The sequence below is a fragment of the Triturus cristatus genome, chromosome 1_2 (assembly GCF_964204655.1).
Source record: "Triturus cristatus chromosome 1_2, aTriCri1.1, whole genome shotgun sequence".
Taxonomy (NCBI): domain Eukaryota; kingdom Metazoa; phylum Chordata; class Amphibia; order Caudata; family Salamandridae; genus Triturus; species Triturus cristatus.
In genome coordinates this window covers 294836992-294858580 of record NC_140580.1, presented here as the reverse complement: position 1 = coordinate 294858580, position 21589 = coordinate 294836992, and the positions used below count along the sequence as shown (strand labels likewise).

At 47.2% G+C, this 21589-nt stretch overlaps 1 protein-coding gene across 6 annotated transcripts in view; it reads right to left on the bottom strand.

Moving 5' to 3' along the window:
* P4HA1 (prolyl 4-hydroxylase subunit alpha 1) overlaps window positions 1-21589 on the bottom strand; it is a 346224-nt gene that overhangs the window by 227745 nt on the left and 96890 nt on the right. The window lies entirely within an intron of this gene.

Genomic DNA, 21589 nt, shown 5'->3' with positions numbered 1-21589 from the left:
AATTACTTTCAGTGGAGTCGGGAGCTCCTAAACATGGGAAAAACAGCAGCAACTAAAGGGCTCACTTGCATCTGCATACAAAGAATGCCAACTGTGTTTGTTCTGGGATTAAACTCAAAACAAGTGAAGTAGGTTTGGTTAGCTGCAGAAGACTGTCAGGGGCGATACACCAAGGTGCCGATTACGATCCGGTAAAAACCGGGTACGAACCGTCGGTCGGAGCGTATTCTCCGTCCGACTCGTACCCGGTTGTAAAACATTACAAACATGGAATTACGATTCGCACGGAAACACCATTTCCGTACGAATCGTAAAAAACACCGACCGACGAAAATATGCATACGAATGTGATCCGGGAATGCTGCGACGTGACGTCGGGACGCTTCTAGGCAGCGTTTCACGACCCAGGAATTACGATTCGAACCGACAGCAGTCCGGACGGCAATATTTTCACAGCACCCAAAAAGTGTCGCTAATGCGAAGTACGGCGCGAAACGACCAGAGTAGGTGGCCCGGTAAGCGCCGTACCCCCCCCCCCAGCCCCCGCATGTACGTGTCGAACCCCCGTGTATGTACACCCGAGTACGTGTCGAACCCCCCGTGTATGTACACCCGAGTACGTTCGAGTCGTACCCCCACCCGTGTATGTACACCCGAGTACGTGTCGAACCCCCCGTGTATGTACACCCGAGTACGTTCGAGTCGTACCCCCACCCGTGTATGTACGGTGCGTACCCCCAGCGCGTAGCGCTGGGGGTACGCACCGTACATACACGGGTGGGGGTACGACTCGAACGTACTCGGGTGTACATACACGGGGGGGTTCGACACGTACTCGGGTGTACATACACGGGGGGTTCGACACGTACTCTGGTGTACATACACGGGTGGGGGTACGACTCGAACGTACTCGGGTGTACATACACGGGGGGGTTCGACACGTACTCGGGTGTACATACACGGGGGGTTCGACACGTACTCGGGTGTACATACACGGGGGGTTCGACACGTACTCGGGTGTACATACACGGGTGGGGGTACGACTCGAACGTACTCGGGTGTACATACACGGGGGGGTTCGACACGTACTCGGGTGTACATACACGGGGGGGTTCGACACGTACTCGGGTGTACATACACGGGGGGGTTCGACACGTACTCGGGTGTACATACACGGGTGGGGGTACGACTCGAACGTACTCGGGTGTACATACACGGGGGGTTCGACACGTACTCGGGTGTACATACACGGGGGGTTCGACACGTACTCGGGTGTACATACACGGGGGGGGTCCGACACGTACTCGGGTGTACATACACGGGGGTTCGACACGTACTCGGGTGTACATACACGGGGGGGTTCGACACGTACTCGGGTGTACATACACGGGGGGGGTCGACACGTACATGCGGGGGCTGGGGGGGGTTCGACACGTACATGCGGGGGCTGGGGGGGTACGGCGCGTACATGCGGGGGCTGGGGGGGTTACGGCACGTACCGGGCACCTGTTTGGACGTCTCCATGGTTGTTATAGGAGTTCGGTGCGGACGGTCTTTTAACCATACGGTTGTACATTCGGACGCCCGGGACGGATCGTGATTCCCCGGTCGGACTTCGCTTTTCACGTTTGTACGGTAAATCTTACGAGGACGTGTCGGACACTTTTTCCGACCCGAGGACGTGTGGGGAATTATTCCCAATGCGATTCGTATGGTCTTTTTCCCATGCGAATCGTGATTGCCAGTTCGTACGGCACTTGTACGATTCGTACGGTAAAAAGACCGGATACGAGTCGCACGGGGAATTTTTTTACCGGATCGTGATCGGCACCAAAGTGTTTGCACTTTCCATGCTCAGGAAATTGGTTGGCTCTGAACAATTGACACTATTGGTTCCATTCACCCGAATAATCTAAAGGGCCTTTTTACAACTCCAGTAGTTCAACAGACAAACTGCTTTTCAATATTCTGAGTACAGTCATCCATGTCATGCCCTCTTTAAGACTCTATAATCGAAACAGAAAAAAACATCCCTTTTGCACCTCAAACGTCTTTCATCTAGTAAGACGTGCCCAAGACTTTTCTCTACCCTTTTCGAACAATTGGTCCTATAAGTCCTAAACAGACTTTTTCAAATACAGGATGAAATACTGAGTTTAGGGCGATCAAAGTTCTTGGTTAATCTCATCCATCACACCGTGTCCCACCTCTAGTACAGTACAAAACTAAGCTCCGCAGTCTGCCTTTACGGCGAAGAAGTAGTTTATATTAGTAAGCATCTGGTTTAAAGGCCATATGACAAGAGTCGTTCACACAGTACACCAGGCAAACATGGTATTCATGTTGCACATTATATTTCCATGATAAAACAACAAATGCAAAGCCTGCACACACTGTAGTGTGGTTAGAGTTGGTGGGGTCTCTTCCAATGGCAGCAAGGAAACACATGTTTGCATCTAAAGAGGTAGAGAAACAAAATGGAGGACATCATTGTCAGGAGTATTTTCAAAAGAACGTTTTTTTTTAAGCATCATTCTAAAAGATGGTGTGGGGCACAGATGGGGGTGCGTGGGTTGTGCGTATTTCTGCAGAGAAAGTTTCATTTTATTCTGTTTGGGTGGTAAGCAGAACAATTGCTTTTGAGTTTCAGACTTTTACTTGTAGTAGACAGACCTATCTTTGAGTTTGCAACTCGCGTATTGTAGTGGGGCATTGAGGACGGTGTTATAGGTTTATCAGGAGACTGGTATAAACCCGGACAGTTGTTCAAGGGTATTGCCATGGATTGATACATCAGTCAATGCTCCAGCAGGAAGAAGATTAGACCACCATTGGCAAATCAAGTCTTGTGATCGATGAATAGGGTGAACAGGGAAAATAAACACCAATAAGGCTTTCTACTACCGACTCCAAGTCATTATACGTGGCAGAAAAGGAAACAAGCATTTGGAATGCAATAGGTTTCGCATTTGCGAGAGTTTAAGCTATTGGCATTATAAATGACAATGCCTTTTATTTATCTCTTTTGATAATTAACAAATAAATAAAAGGCATTGTCATTTACAAGGCCAATAGCTCAAACTCTTGTAAATGCGAGACCTATTTCATTTCAAAGAAGCAGCCACATTTGTCCCAGGCTGCTTGGAAAGTGAAAGCCCTCATGATGCGCTGAATGTTGCAGGAAAGCATGTCATGCCTGCCATTAAACTCATTAAAGAAAATATTGCTTACAGACTAAATAAGACATACCGTGTGACAACAGAAGTAAAATGACCAGTCCTCATGGGAGGTTACAAATGAAGAAAAGGCTAAGGAGGGACTAACAAGCCTATTAACGAATCAGAAGCCAGGATTTATGAAGGACAATGGCATAAAACAATTACAAATATGGGCAGAGAGTGGGTGGGTCTTCAAGTCCATACTCTAATACAGCATGCCTCGCAGAGCAGCGCGATACCAAAGGGGATGATGGACGGAGCGTTTGAGCAAATCAAACACTCACCCCCGGTCAACTGACCTGGGTTTAAGGGTTTAATCCATCATCATTCTTTAGCTCACTCCACCACCCCAGTTCAGACATGGCCATATGCAAATCAGTCTGACCCTGTGCCTCATGGGAACAGTCCAGCTCGAACTGCCAAGCCATGTCTTCCCTGGACCAGAAACAAGCATCCTGGGACCAGTTTCGGGTTCATAACCCTCATCAGCCAGGCTATCTTGAATCCAGTGGCAAAGTGAGCAACTGATTTGCATATGGCCATGTCTGAACTGGGGTGGTGGAGTGAGCTAAAGAATGATGATGGATTAAACCCAGATCAGTTGACTGGGGGTGAGTGTTTGATTTGCTCAAGCGCTCCGTCCATCATCCCCTTTGGTATCGCTTTGTTCGCAGAGCAGCGCATTCACTGCCCAGGCTCGACCTAAAAACCAGACTAACTAGAGGCCCTGCATAATAGCAGGGAAAGCACAGTTGAAGCTGCTTGACCTGATCACCAATAAAAAACTAAATGGGTTATGCTGCCAGAAGAGGGCACATCCCCATCAACAAAACTACTGAGCAAACTTTGCAAAGTTGACTACTCTACAAATACAGGCTCTCTTACCATAGAGGTCTTCTTTTTGAGAAGATGCAGAAAGGAGCATTATCTTTGTTCATGACTGAGCATTGGAGTTTGCCCAGGGATCAGCCTACAGCTGCTTGATGGAACAAAAACCCGAATGCCTCTGACAAAATGTAAATAATCTTAGAGGTCTGACACACTAAATCATAAGCAACAAAAGGGCATTAGGTTTGATAAGAAGGGTCTCCAAATAATCAGAACATTCAAGTCAAACAAACGTAACAGGAATACCTCTGAAAATGGCATACCTTAAGCAAAGGATTTCAAAATAATTTCAAAATAATATTACAGATAAATTAAACTGTTCGCGGGAAGCCACTAAATAAGTACACTAAAACAAGCATTGGCAAAGTCAGTACGTCTCGGCAATGGGAGAAATACTGGCTTTGACCATTTCAATGCCTTTTAGCCATATTGTACAGCAGCATTTCAGCATGGCTGAAAGTCATGAAAAACAAGCATTGGCATAGCCAATAGGTCTCGCCTTTGGGACCTTATAAGTGTTTAGCTATGCAACAGTTGCATAACTAAATACTTATAAGGTCCCAAAAGCGAGACCTATTGGCTATGCAAAGCGGCCGTGCGACCGCGAAAGTGAAAGTGATCGCGATCACGATCAAACATCAAAGCGGCCGAATTTGCAAGAGTTTGAGCTATTGGCATTGTAAATGACAGTGCCTTTTATTTAGGTTTTGAAAACCTGCAAGCGGTGCCTAAACACACACTTTGTACTTATAATCATTGCTTACGAGAAGTAAGGCTGGCAGTAGAAGAGGCGCAGTTACTGCCCGCCTTGTTTCTCGTAAGCAACAATGAATATGCTACTTACCAGTATGCATCTATTCTTGGCATGTAGGGCTGCTGACATTCATATCTGTGCATAGATCGCCGCCTAGTGTTGGGTCCGGATGATTGCACATTGTTGTCCTGGAAGAGTCTTCGAAGTATCACGAGATAGGTGGCTCCTCCGCTGGACTACAGTGCGCATGGGCATCCTCTCCATCCTCAGATTGTTTTTCGCCATTGTGGCAGTGATGGAGTAGATACAGTAAGTGATGACCATGCTATACAGTAATTCTGAGTGCTGCAGCCACTACAGGCGCCGGGGAGGAGGGTGGGCGATATGAATGTCAGCAGCCCTACATGCCAAGAACAGATGCATACTGGTAAGTAGCATATTCAGTTCGAGGCATGTGGGCTGCTGAATTCATATCTGTGCATAGATTATATAGCAGTCCCGCCCTTAGCGGCGGCTGCCCGTGCCAGCTGCAGCAGTCTGAAAAAGAGTTTTGAGAACAGCCTGTCCTACAGCTGCCTGCTGTTTTGAGTGTACATCTACACAGTAGTGTTTGGTAAATGTATGTATAGTGGACCATGTGGCTGCTCTACATATTTCCTCTAAAGGAATGTTTCCTAGGAAAGCCATGAACGCCCCTAACTTTCGTGTTGAGTGGGCTCGTGGGGGGGAATCGTTAATGTGCGTTTCGCTTTTTGATAGCAAATTTGAATACATTTAACGATCCATCTGGCTATCCCAGCTTTGGAAATTGCGTTGCCCTTGTGTTGTGGAGAAAAGGCAATGAAAAGTTGTTTTGTTTTCCTAAAATTCTTTGTTCTGTCTATATAGTACATGAGGGCCCTCTTTATATCTAGTGTATGGAGCATTCTTTCTGCGACATTTTGTGGATGTGGAAAGAAAACAGGCAGTTCAATAGTCTGATTCATGTGGAACTCCGATATCACTTTAGGCATGAATTTGGGGTTGGTACGTAGTACAACTCTGTTTGCGTGAACCTGTATGAATGGCTCTTGAATGGTTAGTGCCTGGAGTTCACTAACTCTTCTCAACGAGGTGATTGCCACTAAGAAAGCTACTTTCCAGGTGAGGAATTGAATCTCACATGAATGGAGAGGTTCAAAGGGTGGACCCATTAATCTGGTGAGGACCGCATTGAGGTTCCACACTGGTGCCGGTGGGTGTCTTGGAGGAATTACTCGTTTGAGTCCCTCTAAGAAGGCTTTGATGGCAGGCACTCTGAATAAAGAGAGGTGCTGCCTGTTTTGAAGATAGGCTGCTATCGCGGTTAGATGAATACGTATGGAGCTGTATGCCAGATTGCATCGGTATAAGTGTAAGAGGTAACAGATGATGTTTTGAATGGATGCATCCAGCGGATTAATGTCATTGTTGTTGCAGTAAATGACAAACCTCTTCCATTTAGCCGCATAGCAAGCTCTGGTTGTGGGTCTTCTGGCCTCCTTGATGATATCCATACATTCAGGTGGCAGGTTTAGGTAGCCAAACTCTAAGACTTCAGGAGCCAGATTGCCAGCTTCAGCTGTTGCGGATCTGGGTGCTGAATTTCGCCATGGTTCTGCGTTAAAAGTGTGGGTGTGATCCGCAGCATTTGATGCGGCACCACGGAAAGTTCTAGAAAGGTGGTGTACCACGGTTGGCGTGCCCACGTTGGAGCAACCAGGATGAGCGTTAGTGAGTGTTGTCGCAGTTTGCGTGCCACTAGCGGTATTAAGGCGCTGGGGGAAAAGCGTACGCAAATCTGCCTGACCAGTTCATCCATATCGCATTGCCCTGCGACTGTGGGTGTGGGAACCTGGCGGCAAAGTTTCGGCATTTTGCATTTTCCCTTGTGGCGAATAGGTCTATCTCTGGATGACCCCACTGTTGGAAGTACGGTTTGAGTACTGATGGATGTAGCTCCCACTCGTGCATTTGGTGGCTGTATCTGCTGAGCAGATCCGCCATCTGCTTGTCCTTGCCTGGGAGGTGTTCCGCCTTGAGGAACATGTTCCTCTGAATGGCCCACTTCCACATGCTCTGAGCCAGATGAGACAACTGTGGAGAGTGTGTTCCTCCCTGCTTCTGTATGTAGTACATGGCAGTCATGTTGTCCGTCCGGATCAACACGACTTTGTTGCATAAGTGTACTTTGAATGCCTTCATGGCTAGGAAGATTGCCATCAGTTCCAGAAGGTTGATGTGCATCTTCTTTTGCTGTGTCGTCCATAGTCCCTGCACTGTGTAATTGAGTACATGAGCTCCCCACCCCTGGAGAGAGGCGTCCGCCGTCAGTAATATTTGCGGAACAGGCTCTTGGAACGGTCGGCCCTTGCAAAGGTTTTGTGGATTCCACCAATGCAGAGAGTTGTATGCCCGACCACTCACCAACACTAGGTCTGTTAATTGTCCTTGAGCCTGATTCCATTGGCGTGCCAAGCACTCCTGAAGCGGGCGCATATGTAGTCTCGCGTGCGGGACTATGAAAATGCAGGAGGCCATCATGCCTATCAACTGCATGAACACTCGCGCTGGAAGGGAGTGTTGAGGTTTGAACTTTGTGATCAGCAGTAGCATGCTGTTGACCCTCACTAAATTCGGCTGAGCTGTGGCTGTCAGAGTGTTTATGGTCGCGCCCAGGTACTGACGTACGCGTGCGGGTTGAAGATGTGATTTTGGGTAATTTAGTGAGAATCCTAGACTGTGAAGAAGGTGAATGGTGTGGGACATGTGGCAGGCACATTGCTGGGCCGACTTTGCCTGAACAAGCCAGTCGTCCAGGTAAGGGAAGACGTGAATGTGCTGTCTCCGTAAATGTGCAGCCACTGTCGCTAGGCACTTGGTAAAGACCCTGGGTGCTGTTGTTACTACGAAGGGGAGAACTTTGAACTGATAATGGTGATCCTGAATAGTGAACCTGAGATATTTTCTGTGCGATGGGTGTATGGGTATGTGGAAATACGCATCTTTCAAATCCAGTGTGGCTAGGAAGTCTCCCTGACTGAGTAACGGTAGAACCTGCTGTAGGGTGAGCATATGGAAATGCTCTGACAGAATGTAGAGGTTGAAGGGTCTCAGGTCTAGTATAGGTCTGAGAGATCCGTCCTTTTTTGGGGATTAAGAAGTACAGAGAGTACACCCCTGTCCCCTGTTGGCTTACGGGCACGACTTCTATTGCACCTTTTTGCAGCATACTTAGTACTTCCTGCTGCAATAATGCCAAGTGCTCTACGGACATAGGACGGTGCTTTGGCGGTATGTTGGGTGGAGTGGACGTTAATTCTAGACAGTAACCGTACTGGATAATTTCCCTGACCCACCTGTCTGTGGTGATGGACTTCCAGACTGACAGGAACTGTTGGAGTCTCCCCCCGACAGGTGTTATGTGGTCGGGGTGGGAGGGAGAAGGCGTCACTGTTTGTTTTTGGGGGAGGACCTGGTGTTGCCGTACCCACGTCCTCTGCCTTTGGTGCCGTTTCCACGATATCCACCTCTATTGTTTTTATCATAGGTACCTTGCGTACCCCCTTTATTGTACTGCTGCTGGGACCCCTGACCTCTAGCTGCTCCTCTATTCCCGGGGCGACGAAAGGAGCCACTCCGAAACTGCTGCGACTGCAGAGCCCCCATTGATTTAGCAGTTTGTGTCTTTTTAAATTTTCTCGAGGGTAGTGTCAACCCCGGGGCCAAATAAAAAGTCTGGGTTGACCGGTTGATTTAAGATATTGTTCTGAATTTCAGGTTTGAAGCCTGAGATTCTCAACCATGCGTGCCTCCTTAACATTACACTAGTGTTGATCGCCCTTGCTGCAGTCTCGGCTGCATCTAGTGCGCATTTGATGGACGCATTTGTAAGGAGTTGTCCCTCTCTGATAAGGAGCTCCACTGTCTATTTGTATTCATCTGGCAAGTGTTGTAGCAGTGATTCTAGTGTGTCATAGTGTGACCTATCATAACGGGCCAGGAGTGCCTGGGTGTTGGCAATGCGCCAGATGTTTGCTGCTTGCGCTGCTATCATTTTGCCTGATGTCTCCAGCACTTTGGACTCCTTGTCGGGGGGAGGAGCATCACCCGTTGTTTGTGAGTGTGCTTGTTTGCGAGCATTGGAAACAACCATGGAGTCTAATGGTAACTGACCCTTAATGTACATAGGGTCTCTGGGTGCTGGCTTGTATTTTTTTTCGATTCTGGGGTTCAACACCCGCGCCCTGGTTGTTTCTTTAAAAAGGTCTTTTGCAGGTTTGAGAACCCCCTTCAACATTGGCAGAGTTTTGACGGTTTTCTCAGAGGAGGCGAACGTGTCCACTAAGAAATCTTCCTCTACAGTGTCAGAATGGAGTTCCACTCCATGATTGGCAGCAGCCCGCTCTAGGAGGGCATTAAAGGCAGCAGTGTCCTCCGTGGGAGATGTCTTTATATTATAAAGCTGCGTGTCAGGAGCATCTGGTGTGTTACCCTGGTCGGTGGGGTCTCCCCATGCCTGATCTGGGTCTTGCATGTGATCATCAGGACTGATATCCACTGGGTAAGTGGTATCATCCCCTATATAGTCCTCTCCGGCGTCTGCCTCCGAATGCGTAGGAGAAAAAGACGGTGGGTCCTGAAGGTAGGGTTGAAAGGTTTCATGAAGCACTGGTGTGGAACCTGCGGGCAGTTTTTGTTTCAAAGGAATCTTGTATGAGTCCAAACCCTTCTCTGGTGTGACCTTCCGCTTGCGGAGCAGCAGCCTGCCAGTGTCGGCGTCGATAAAGTGTGCCTGTGAAGGCTCGATATCGATTTGTTCAGCGGAGAGTGTCTGTGTTTGGTGGACACGTGTCCGAATTTCAAACATTTTCGGTGCCTTGGGTGGCGGCAATCCAAATGTGATGTGCGCCGGCGCAGAGTGTGCTTTTGCGGCCTTGTGCGTTTCGGGACCCGACGTAGGTTCGAGGGTTGCCCGGTCCCTGATGCGTTGCGACGCTGAGACCTGTTGCAAGGTGAACGCAGATGGTGCTTTGGAACCGATAGGCACCTTGGAGGCAGGGGTCGAAGCGGTATCCGATTTTTTCCCAGTCTTTGGGTCGTCGATCCGAAGGAGGGTATCGACGCTCTTTAGAGCCGATGATTTGGTAGGCGCCGCCCCCTTTGATGTCGACGCAGACGGATGGACCACTTTGACCTTGGTGGCCGTAATCTTCGGTGCCATAGGCTGAGGCGCCTTGCGGGGGCCGAGGGCCTTCTTCTTTGGCTCGGTGCCGGAACCCGTCTTGGTGAGCTCGGCACCGAAATCCCTTTTGTTATGTTCGTTGCCGATGACCTGTGCCGGCGTCGAAGGAGTGGAGGGCTTCGAGGCCTTCGATCCAATCGCAACCGGTTTCACTTTCGGTTTTGATGTAACCGGTGCGACGGGTGGTTTCGGTTTCACTTAATGGAATGCAGTCGTCTTCGATATTAATGGCTCCTGTGAACTGTTCGAGGCCGGGCCTTGAGGCGGGGCCGAAGAACCGTGCGACTGATCTTGGGTAAGGCCCGCAGGCGATCCCTCGACCTGAACCTTATGACGACCTTGTTTATCGGCCTCCGTAACGACGGGTTGGCCTAGCTCTTCGCTGGAGCGATCTTCCTCGGCCCCAAGGGCCTCATCGTAGTCTCCTACCTCGCCGACGACGTCTTCGTCCTCGAAGATCACCTCATCATCGTCTTCCGATCGGGAGTCACGTTCGGGAGTCACGTTCGGAAGCATGGCTGGAGTCTATGTCTTCTACGCTCTCGGCTTCCTCATCCTTGGGGCTGAAGATGTTGACCGGGGCAGGCGCCGATTGCTGTGCCTCCAATCTCGCTGCCCGTCGATTCCGCAGAATCTTCTTCGAGCGGAACCGGGCGCAGGCCATACATTTCGACTCATCATGATCCGGTGAGAGACATTTGTTGCACACCGGATGGACATCGACGTGTGGGTACTTCGCATGGCATAAAGGACATCTCTTGAAAGGAGTCCTCGATTCCATCGTCGAGCGTTGATCGATGTTCGGACCGAAGCGGATCCGAAAAGCGTGAAGAAGTCACTAAAACACAAAATAAACTGGTCGATACCGTAACGCGAACAATACCGACGAAATCTAAAGGCCTTTTGGCCTTAAACTAAAGTTTACGAACTTGAGCTAAGATAAGCACATCCGAACCCAATGGCGGAAAAAAACAATCTAAGGATGGAGAGGATGCCCATGCGCACTGTAGTCCAGGGGAGGAGCCACCTATCTCGTGATACTTCGAAGACTCTTCCAGGACAACAATGTGCAATCATCCGGACCCAACACTAGGCGGCGATCTATGCACAGATATGAATTCAGCAGCCCACATGCCTCGAACCTATAAGTATAAAGTGTTTAGGCACCGCTTGCAGGTTTTCAAAACATAAATAAAAGGCACTGTCATTTACAATGCCAATAGCTCAAACTCTCTCATATGCGAGACCTATTGCATTGCAAATGCTTGTTTCATTACACGTTTCATGGTAAATGGTAAAGAAGCCAGTGGGACATGCTTTAATGAAATAAACTGCATTTTGGCCATGCAATGCAAGTAAGCAACCTTTGCAAATGCCTGTGAATATTACTTATGTTGGAACATTAGAGCAAGATATGTTGGCTTTGCCCATGCTTATTTTTTGTTGCAAATGAAGCACGGAAGCTTGGGAGGGATTAGCCAAATTCGAAAGTATGTGCAGGTTGGGCCATAATGAAAATGCATCTCTGTGCAGGTTCTGTTGCAACTTTAAATGTTTAAACTTTTTAATAGATGCCTTAGCTTAGACATTGTTCATTTGTCAGTATCTGCGGAATTTCGTAATTATATGCCACATGAATTCTGATTCTATAGATCTACCTTCCGATTAATTAACATTTTTAAGTTGCTAGTCACTCAATAATTAATCATATAATCATGGTTCAGGTTTTTAAAACATTAAATAATATGTATAAATAAAAGTATTAATGTTTAGCATAGTAGGGTGGTGGGGGTGTCTCCCCGCTAATCTGAGAGGGCTGTCTTCGATGCCGTAATTGTTTTGCGTTTATGGTGTCATAGTGGTTGGCGCAAGCGTGCCTCTTCTCCTTGTAAAATGTCATTGCTGCCAGTGTATTTCTGCTATAGGTCTGGAGACGAGCCCGTCTCCGAGATCACTGTACGAACTTTCTACTCCAAGAAGTTTTGTGTTTGTTCATGGTGTGAGTCTGCTAGTTTATTTTGTGTCCGAGTATGATTTTGGGTGCGCGTTTGTGACGGTTTAGAGTTATGAGTGTTTGATGTGTATGTGTTTGATGTGTTTGATGTGTTTGATCTGTGTGTGTGTTTGTGATGTGTGTGTTTGAAATGTGTGTGATATGTGTATGTGTGTTTGGTGTGTGTGTTTGATCTGTGTGTGTGTTTGTGATTTGTGTGTTTGTGATGTGTGTGATATGTGTATGTGTGTGATGTGTGTGTGTATGTGTATGTGTGTTTGGTGTGTGTGTGTGGGTGTGTGTGTGTGTGTGAGTGTGTGTGTTTAATGAGGGGTGTCGGTGCTTGTGTGGAAGTGCCAGTGTTCGGGACGGCTGCTCTTTTGCTGGGGCGTTACAGGGGCAGAGTCGGGGCAGGAGTAGGCTTGACTGTCCTTCAGAGAATGACGTTAAGCAAGGAGTTGGTTTTACCCTAGTTTATATATGTATACATGAGAAGGGGAGGGGATGTGGTCCGTCGGCTGCGCTACCGACTTTGGTGCAGGAAACCAGGGTTCGAGCCTCAAAGTCGCGTCCATATCCTGTGATTCTGGGCAAATCACTTAATCTCCCTGTGCCTGAAAATGTATGTAAATACGGTGCTCATGTACAGCGCTCCAATACCTTCGGGTCGAGTTCGCGCAAAAAAAAAAGTCAACAAACGGTCGGGAGAAGAGCGCGCTGTTTAAACAAAACGCGAACTGATGGAAAGTTGAACAAGCTGAGAACAGCTGTCTGCAGGGCTGCTTATCGCTCTTTGGCAGTGCGAGGGACTCGCCTTTCAACAGCTGGTTGCGTTACATGATAGGAAACAGACAGAGATTGTGCATGGATTACAGAGCAACCTCTGCTAAACAAGCGCACGCGCCTTGCACTGCAGCGGGAGAGAGAGGCGGTGGGGTGCACCCGCGAGTGGTGTGCACGCGCTCCGTTTAGGAGTCGGGCAGCAAGCAACACCATAAAACTATTCATACCAGTTATAAATTGTTTCTTCAAGAACTGTCTCTGCAAAAAGCTAGGTCTAAATCTATCAAAACCAGTAAAAACATTCGATAAAACCCTGGACACATCACTGTTAAAGTGTATTTCAACATAAAAAATATAAAAACTGCTTTGGGGCCACAATGAGGTTTGAAGCTGCTGTGCCCTAGAATATCTAAATCTAATAGAGCGACAACACTCGGTTATTTTGATTGTAGAGGTAAAATAAACAGCCATTGACGAAGCCAACACATCTGGCTTGCACTGTGTGACGAGATCAGCGCACTAACCAGAGGAGAACAGCTGAGAAAGGAGGACGCGTGTGACAGGAGGCAAATCCGCTTTTGGGAGCACTTTTGGGAGCCCCTTACTAGAGTCTCGCATAGCGATAGCTAGGCGAGACCTAAAAATGTAGCTCTAAAAATGGGAGCAGTGGAACGACCCAACTACTTGGTCTATGCTCCAGGGGAGGGCCAAAGACAAGAAGAGGACATGACGCAGACATGCATTGACAAATGGGGATGAAGGAAATAAGAGCAACACTGAAACAAACAAATGGCAAGCTGTGGGTGGCTGTAAGTCCACTGTGTGTAAACAAAATGTCTTTCATGTCCTGTCTAGCAGAGACCTAAAAAAAAAAATAAGCATTGGCATAGCCAATAGGTCTTGCCTTTGGCGCGTTATAAGTGTTTAGACATGCAGCATATTACCCTGCGTATGTGTTTAGCATTGAGCACATGACCCTGGCTGCTGTGCCGTCATATCTGGATGCAACAAAAGAAACAACAAAATACAAGTCGGGCGGCACACTATACTAAGCACAGATTTTAGCTTACGTGTTTTTAAGCCATGCCCCTTTGAGAGACCCCCCCCCCCCCCCAGTTTTTTCATTCCACTTAAAGCCCTGGGTGTAGCTTCTGGTATTTATCTGTTTCCATGGACTTTATTGTTTGATTTTACTTGCGAGAAAGTGTCCCTCCAAGTGTCACACATTGGTCGTTGAATTTCACTCATAAATACACTGAAACTATGAAAATGCCACACATTAGCAATCTCAAACTTTGGCAGCTACGCGGGAACTGAAATGAGAAAACAATTTGAAACCCCAGCAGTGACCCGAGGAAAACGGTTATACAACCAGCCAACTTGTGCAACATTGCTTTACGAAATATTTGTACATTGCTCAACATTACTGAACAGAAAATGGATGAATGTGTTACCTGTAAATGGAGAAACAGCCAACGCCAAAATCATGCAGAGGCACAGAAACCCAGCCATCTTCCAACTGCACCGCACGGCTTCTGAAACCAGGAAGTGGCCAGCGTTCTACACAGTTCAGTGACAGTCACAGGATACTCTAACAAGCAAGGTGAAAGTTGTTGTCGTTCCCTGTCTAAACGCATCCCGTGAATAATACGAAAGAAGGCATACAAACAAGCAATGCATAGCCGGAAGAACTGGATTTAATGCGCTACCACATGCAGCGCAACATACGAGTGAGACAGTCCCGGTGTTGAGCAATTCTTGTAGCTTCCTTTGAAAACTTGAAGTTCGGCTGTTTTCGGAGACGAAACTCCACCCAAACAGCAGCGTCAGGCCGAAGCAGCGGATCTTTTCTCTGGGTAGGTTAGGGGATTCAATTCAAGGGGAAGCCGAACTTAACTCCGGGTTTAAATTACCTGACACTTATTGCATTTGTTGTACTGCAACGGGATACTGCGGCATGAGTACAGACAGGCAGAAAAGAGCGCTTAATGCAAAGAATAATAACACATGAAATAAAGGGCGAATAAATTAATGCATACACACAGAGAAAGCAAGGAAAAAATTTGATGAAGGAAATGAAATCAAATAATGAAATAAACACAAGGGGAAGAGATCGAAAGAGAAGGGAAACAATGGCAGGGGTTATAAAGAAAGCAGGCGCGGCGACCGCGCTAATTGGAAACATGATCCCGAACAGATGGCGCCGCTGCTCGCTCCCGCAAGCTGCAGACCGTGGGCGGATACATTTACTGGGAAAGGTGGGACATGCGCCCGCCTTTGCCCAATTGCGTGCTGTCTTTTTGGAAAGACGCACGCAAAACCAAATTGAAATAATGCCGAAAAAAAGCCACACACACGAGCGTGTGAAAAGTCCAGAGTGATTCCAAGAGGCCCTCTCCTAGAGCAGCGCATGCGCTCTGCGCTAGGATCAACCTAAAAAAAACATACAAAGAGATGGCCTCTTTGGAACACCTAAACCAATTAGTCATCGACAGATCATGGAACCTTTGAATAAACTGTTCTCCAGCCAATTCTAGTTTATCAGGTCAGTTCTTCTTGGCGCAGGAAAGCCGGGCAGGAATCAAAGAATCAAGCATTGGCAAAGCCAATAAGTCTCGCCCAGGAGGGGGGGGGGGGGCATATTGATTTGTCAATGTGTTTTAGCCATGCTTAACACTAGCGTGGCTGCTGTTCCACATGGCAAAAAGTTAAGTGTAAAGGAGAGTAGAATGGAGTGGGGTGCCGTAGACTTTAGTGACGAAGACTGAAGTAAAGTGTTGTGGAGTGCCATGGTCTTGAGTGCCGGGGAAGGGCATAGAGTTGAGTGGGGTGGTGTGGTGTGGAGAGGAGTGGCACAGAGGTAGAGTAGAGTCGTTGAGGGGAATAGAGTCGTAGAGTGTCAGATTGGAGTGTCGTAGAGAGTTGTAGATTGGAGTGTCGCAGAGAGAAGTGCATTAGATTATCAGAGTAAAGTAGAGTGTCAGAGTCATAGAGAGAAGGGGCATAGAGTGGAGTAAAGTGTTGTTTAGTGGCGTGGAATGGCATAGCATAGAGCGGAATGGTGTAGCGTGAAGTGGCAGAGAGTGGAGTATGCATGGTGTGTTAGCAAACTGCCATTACAGACAACACATTTTCAATTGAAATGACAATTACATTTCCATGTGCAATTCAATTTCTGCAGGCCAGCTGGGGTTCAAATGGTTCAATGAATTAGCATGAATTTAGTTTGAAATGGAACCGGAGTAATCTTATGTATAAAAGGGAGACTGTAGGATTTTTGACCAGCTCTGGGTATAATCAGCCCCCAAGACGTCCTTAACCCACTTACAGTGAACCTTCTTCAGATGCTTAGAGGACGACAGTGTTAAGTATTTGTAGATTCTGAAGACTTCGTGCCCGGACCTGGCAAGAATTCGTGCAAAGAGCAGAAGTGAAGGGTCCTTATCAGTAAAAGCTAGTTTACGTATGCATGCTTTTAGTTTGAGAAAATTATAGAAGTCGATATTATTCAGGGCATATGAGTGTTGTAGGTTAGCGAACGCTTTAGGGTTTTTATCTGTTCCCCATTGATTAATGGTGAAAATACCTCGCTTGGCACTGTCCGCCCAGTGCAGCAGGCGGTTGTCCAGTTTTATTTTTGGGTTGTTCCAGATAGAAGCCAAATTTGAGGCAAGCATTTTATTATCCAACAGTCTACCTGTAAAATAGCTATTTTGGTGTTATTCAGAATATACTTTGAATGGAATAGGGAAATTGTGTTCATGGAGAGCAACCTAAATAAGGTGTCAGAGGAATAGGAAAATACTACTTACCAGTAAGCATCTGTTCTTGGCATGTAGAGCTGCAGAATGACATACTAGTGCATAATCACCATCTGGTGTTGGGCTCGGATGTTTACAGTCTGTTGTTGTCTTGGAAGAAATCTTTGTAGTCACAAGATAGGTGACTCCTCCCTTGGACTACAGTGCGCATGGGCATCGGCCACATCCTCAGATTGTTTTTCGCCATGTAAGGAAAATGACGGAGTTTGTAAGAAAAGAAAAGCTGTCCATGTGCAATGTATCTAAGTAAGATAACACTGGAACAGATAGAGGTACCGGGGAGGAGGTTGGGCGCATGTCATTCTGCAGCTCTGCATGTCAAGAACAGACGCATACTACTGGCAAGTAGCATTTTCCGTTCGAGGCATATGAGCTGCAGAATACATACTTGTGCATAGACTGTATAGCAGTGTTCTCCCTTAGCGGTGGTCACCTGTATATGTTGCAGTGGTTTGAAAACGTGTTTTAAGAACAGCCTGGCCGACAGAAGCCTGTTGTTTCGCCTGCACGTCTGCACAGTAGTGTTTGGTGAAGGTGTGTGTTGTAGACCATGTTGCTGACTTACAAATGTCATCTAAGGGAATGTTCTCTAAGAATGCCATAGAAGCCCCTAGTTTGCATGTTGAATGCGCTCTAGGGGGAATTGTTAATGTGCGTTTGGCTTTCTAGTAGCATATTTGAATGCATTTGACTATCCACCTGGTAAATCCAGCTTTGGAGATGGGGTTCCCTTTATGAGATGGTGAGAAAGCTACAAACAGTTGGTTTGTTTTTCTAAAGGGTTTAGTTCTGTCAATGTAATAAAGTATAGCTCTTTTGACATCTAGTGTGTGAAGAGCTCTCTCTGCTACAGAATCTGGTTTTGGGAAGAAAACGGGTAATTCGACAGATTGATTAAAATGGAAAGCAGAGATTACTTTGGGAAGAAATTTCGGATTTGTTCTGAGAACCACCTTGTTATGATGTATTTGTAAGAATGGTTCTTGTATGGTTAAAGCCTGGATCTCACGTACTCTTCTGAGAGAGGTGATCGCGACTAGAAAAGCTACTTTCCATGTAAGGAACTGCAATTCGCATTTGTGTAAAGGTTCAAATGGAGGACCTATGAGCCTAGTAAGGGCAATGTTTAAAATCCACACTGGAGAGGGTGGGATTGTGGTAGAAATTATCCTTTTAAGTCCTTCCATGAACGCTTTGAAAGCAGGCACCTTAAAGAATGACAAATGTCTGTTTTGTAGGTAAGCGGCAAGGCCAGCCAGATGTAGTCTTATGCATGTATATGCTAGATTACATCTTTGTAGATGCCGTAAGTAGCAAATAATGTTTTGGATTGAAGCATCTAGTGGGTCAGTTTTGTTATTGCAGTAAATGACAAATCTTTTCCATTTGGCTGCATAGCAAGCTCTAGTTGTAGGGCGTCTCGCTTCTTTAAGGATGTTCATACAATCCGGTGGGAGGTTAAGGTAACCGAACTCTAGGACTTCAGGAGCAAGATTGCCAGGTTCAGTTGAGCTGGGTCTGGATGCCTTATCTCTCCATGGTTCTGTGTGAGAATCTTTGGGGAGAGCTGTAGTTTTTGGTGTGGTACTACTGGGAGTTCCATGAGTGTTGTGAACCACTGTTGCCTGGCCCATGTTGGAGCAACTCCGATCATTTTGAGAGACTGAGCTTGCGTACTACTAATGGAATCAGCGGGGCTGGCAGAAAAGCGCAAATCTGCCTGACCAATTCATCCATATCGCATTGCCCTTGGACAATGGGTGTGGATACCTGGCGGGGAAGGTTGGGCATTTTGCGTTTGCGTGTGTGGCGAACAGATCTATGTCTGGGTGGCCCAACATCTGAAAAAATGGATGAAGAACTGGAGGATGAAGTTCCCATTCGTGTATCTGCTGTGTTTGACGACTGATCCGCAATCGGATTGTGTAAGCTTGGAAGATGTTCTGCTAGAAGGTGTATCCTTTGTGGAGTGGCCCATCTCAATATGTTTTGCGCTAGTTGAGAAAGCTGCAAAGAATGTGTCCCTCCCTGTTTTTGTATATAATACACTGCTGTCATATTGTCTGTGCGGACAAGGACAGTTTTGTTGATGAGATGTGTCTGGAAGGATTTTAATGCTAGAAATATTGCCAGCAATTCAAGGTGATTGATTTGGAGCACTTTTTGTTGAGGGGTCCACCTGCCCTGAATTGTATGGTTTAATAGATGGGCTCCCCAGCCGGTGTGCAATGCGTCCGCTGTTAGCACCATCTGTGGAACTGATTCTAGGAACGGCCGCCCCTTGAAAAGGTTTTGTGTGTTCCACCACTGCAGAGAGCGATGTATGCGGCTGTCTACCAACACCAGATCTGAGAGTTGACCTGGACCCTGGTTCCACTGACATGCTAAGCATTCCAGTAAAGGGTGCAGCTGAAGTCTTGCATGAGGTACTATGAAAATGCAAGAGACCATCATTCCTATGAGTTGCATAAACACTCGAGCTGGTAGTGAGTGTAGGGGCTGAAATTGTGTTATGCGGTTTTGTATACTGGCTATCCTGACTGGATTGGGGTATGCAAGGGCTTTGGAAGTGTCTAGTGTGGCCCCTAGATACTGATGTTTGTGGGACGGCTGGAGATGTGATTTGGTGAAGTTTATCGTGAACCCAAAGTTGTGGAGCAGATGAATTGTTTGGTCAGTGTGGTGAACACACAGACTGTATGACTTGGCTTTTATTAGCCAGTCGTCCAGGTATGGAAGCACATGAATTTGTTGTCTTCGCAAGTGGGTGGCTACTACCGCCAGACACTTTGTGAAGACTCAGGGTGCTGTGGTCACTCCGAATGAGAGGACCTTGAATTGATAGTGCTGGCCGTCCACTACGAACCTTAGACATTTCCTGTGAGCAGGGTGTATAGGAATATGGAAGTAGGCGTCCTTGAGATCTAGAGTGGCAAGGAAGTCCTTGTTGGAGCAGTGGGAGGACCTGTTGAAGAGTGATCATGTGAAAATGATCTGATTGTATGTAGATATTGAGAGGTCTGAGGTCCAGTATTGGTCTGAGAGTACCGCCCTTTTTTCGGATGAGAAAGTAAAGGGAGTAAAACCCTGTGCCTTGATGCTGCAGGGGGAACTGGTTCTATTGCATGCTTTTGAAGGAGAGAGAGAACTTCCTGTTTGAGAAGCGTTAGATGTTCCGTGGAGATTGGACGTTGTTTGTACAGTAAGGTTGGGGGAGTTGTGGTAAGTTCCAGGCAGTAACCATACTGGATAATTTGTCTTACCCACCTGTCTGTAGTGATGGAGTTCCAGACAGGTAGAAACTGTGATAGTCTTCCTCTAATCGGAGTGGAATGGTCTGGAGGGAGCAGAGGGAAGTCATTGTTTGGTAGTAGGGGAGGTTCGGTTGTGGTTACCTAAACCTCTCCCTTTGTTATTATTTTCCCTGTACCCGATTCTCGCCCCCCCCCCCCCCCACCGGAAAATATCCCTTGTTGGGGGATGTTTGAGTGGGACTCTTGTAGGGGTAAGGAGTAGTGTCTGTGCTAATGTTTTTGGGTCCACCCCTAGTAGAGGAGCGACGAAAGGAACCTCGCGGTGTCTGAGATTGTAATGCTCCTATAGATTTTGCAGTGTCTGTGTCTTTTTTCATTTTCTCTAGAGCGGTGTCCACAGCTGGGCCAAAGAGGTGTTCTTGATTGAATGGCTGATTTGAGATAGTTGTTTGCACTTCCTGTTTAAAACCAGAACTGCGCAACCATGCATGTCTGCAAAGTAAGACACTGGTGTTAATAGATCTAGATGCGGTGTCTGCTGCATCGAGGGCACATTTGATGGAAGCATTTGTAATTAACTTGCCCTCTTGGACCAAATCGTTGGCCTTCGCTTTATATTGGTCAGGTACATGTTGAATAAGATCTTCAAGCTCATCGTAGTGAGCTCTGTCGTATCTGGCAAGCAATGCTTGTGCATTAGCTATTCTCCAGTGATTGGCTGCTTGGGAGGCAACTCGTTTACCTGATGCATCCAGCAGCTTAGACTCTTTGTCCAGGGGTGGAGCATCACCAGAGGTTTGGGAATTAGTACATTTTCTTGTATTGGAGACTACCAAAGAATCTAAAGGGAGTTGTCCTTTAATGTAGATTGGATCGTTAGGGGCCGGCTTATACTTTATCAATTCGATCGAGAATCCTAGTCCTTTCAGGGTCTTTAAATATGTCTGGTGCATGTTTAATGTTACCTTTAAGCATGGGCAATGTATGTATTGTTTTTTGTGACTGAGCAAATGTGTCCAGTAGGAAGTCTTCGTCCATGGAGTCTGAATGTATTTCAACGCCATGGTATTGCGCAGCCCTATTGATGAGCTGACTCAACCCTATATTGTCATCTGGGGAGGATGGCTTAGATGGGTATGCATCTGGATCAGAAAGGCCTGGAGGCTCTGTGGGATCATTGGAATTGTCCCATATATCCTGTGGTAGAGTAGTGTCTATAGGAGACAAAGGTTTGGTAGGAAGCAGTGGTGGCTCCCCCATTAGGGCGTGGGGGCGTTGCCCACTGCTTTCTCACCGCGTGAGAAGGCAGAAACATAAATGGTAATAACTACCATTTTATGATTCTGCCTTCTCGCATGGCGAGAAAGCAGAAGTGCCTGGTTGGGGGTGGGCGGTCCTGCTGGAGGGCAGGGGGGGCGGCTTGCCCACTGTTGTGCATACTGGCTGTTTGGTCGGCCTGTAGGCCGACCAACAGTCAGTATGCAAAACAGTGGGCAAGCCACTCCCCCCCCCCCCCCCCGCAGGACCGCCCACTCTCCCTTTTTCTCTATGTAGGCTGTTGCATGCAGCAGCCTACACAGAGAAAATGGCTCGGGTGGGGCGCGCTCCGCTGCGC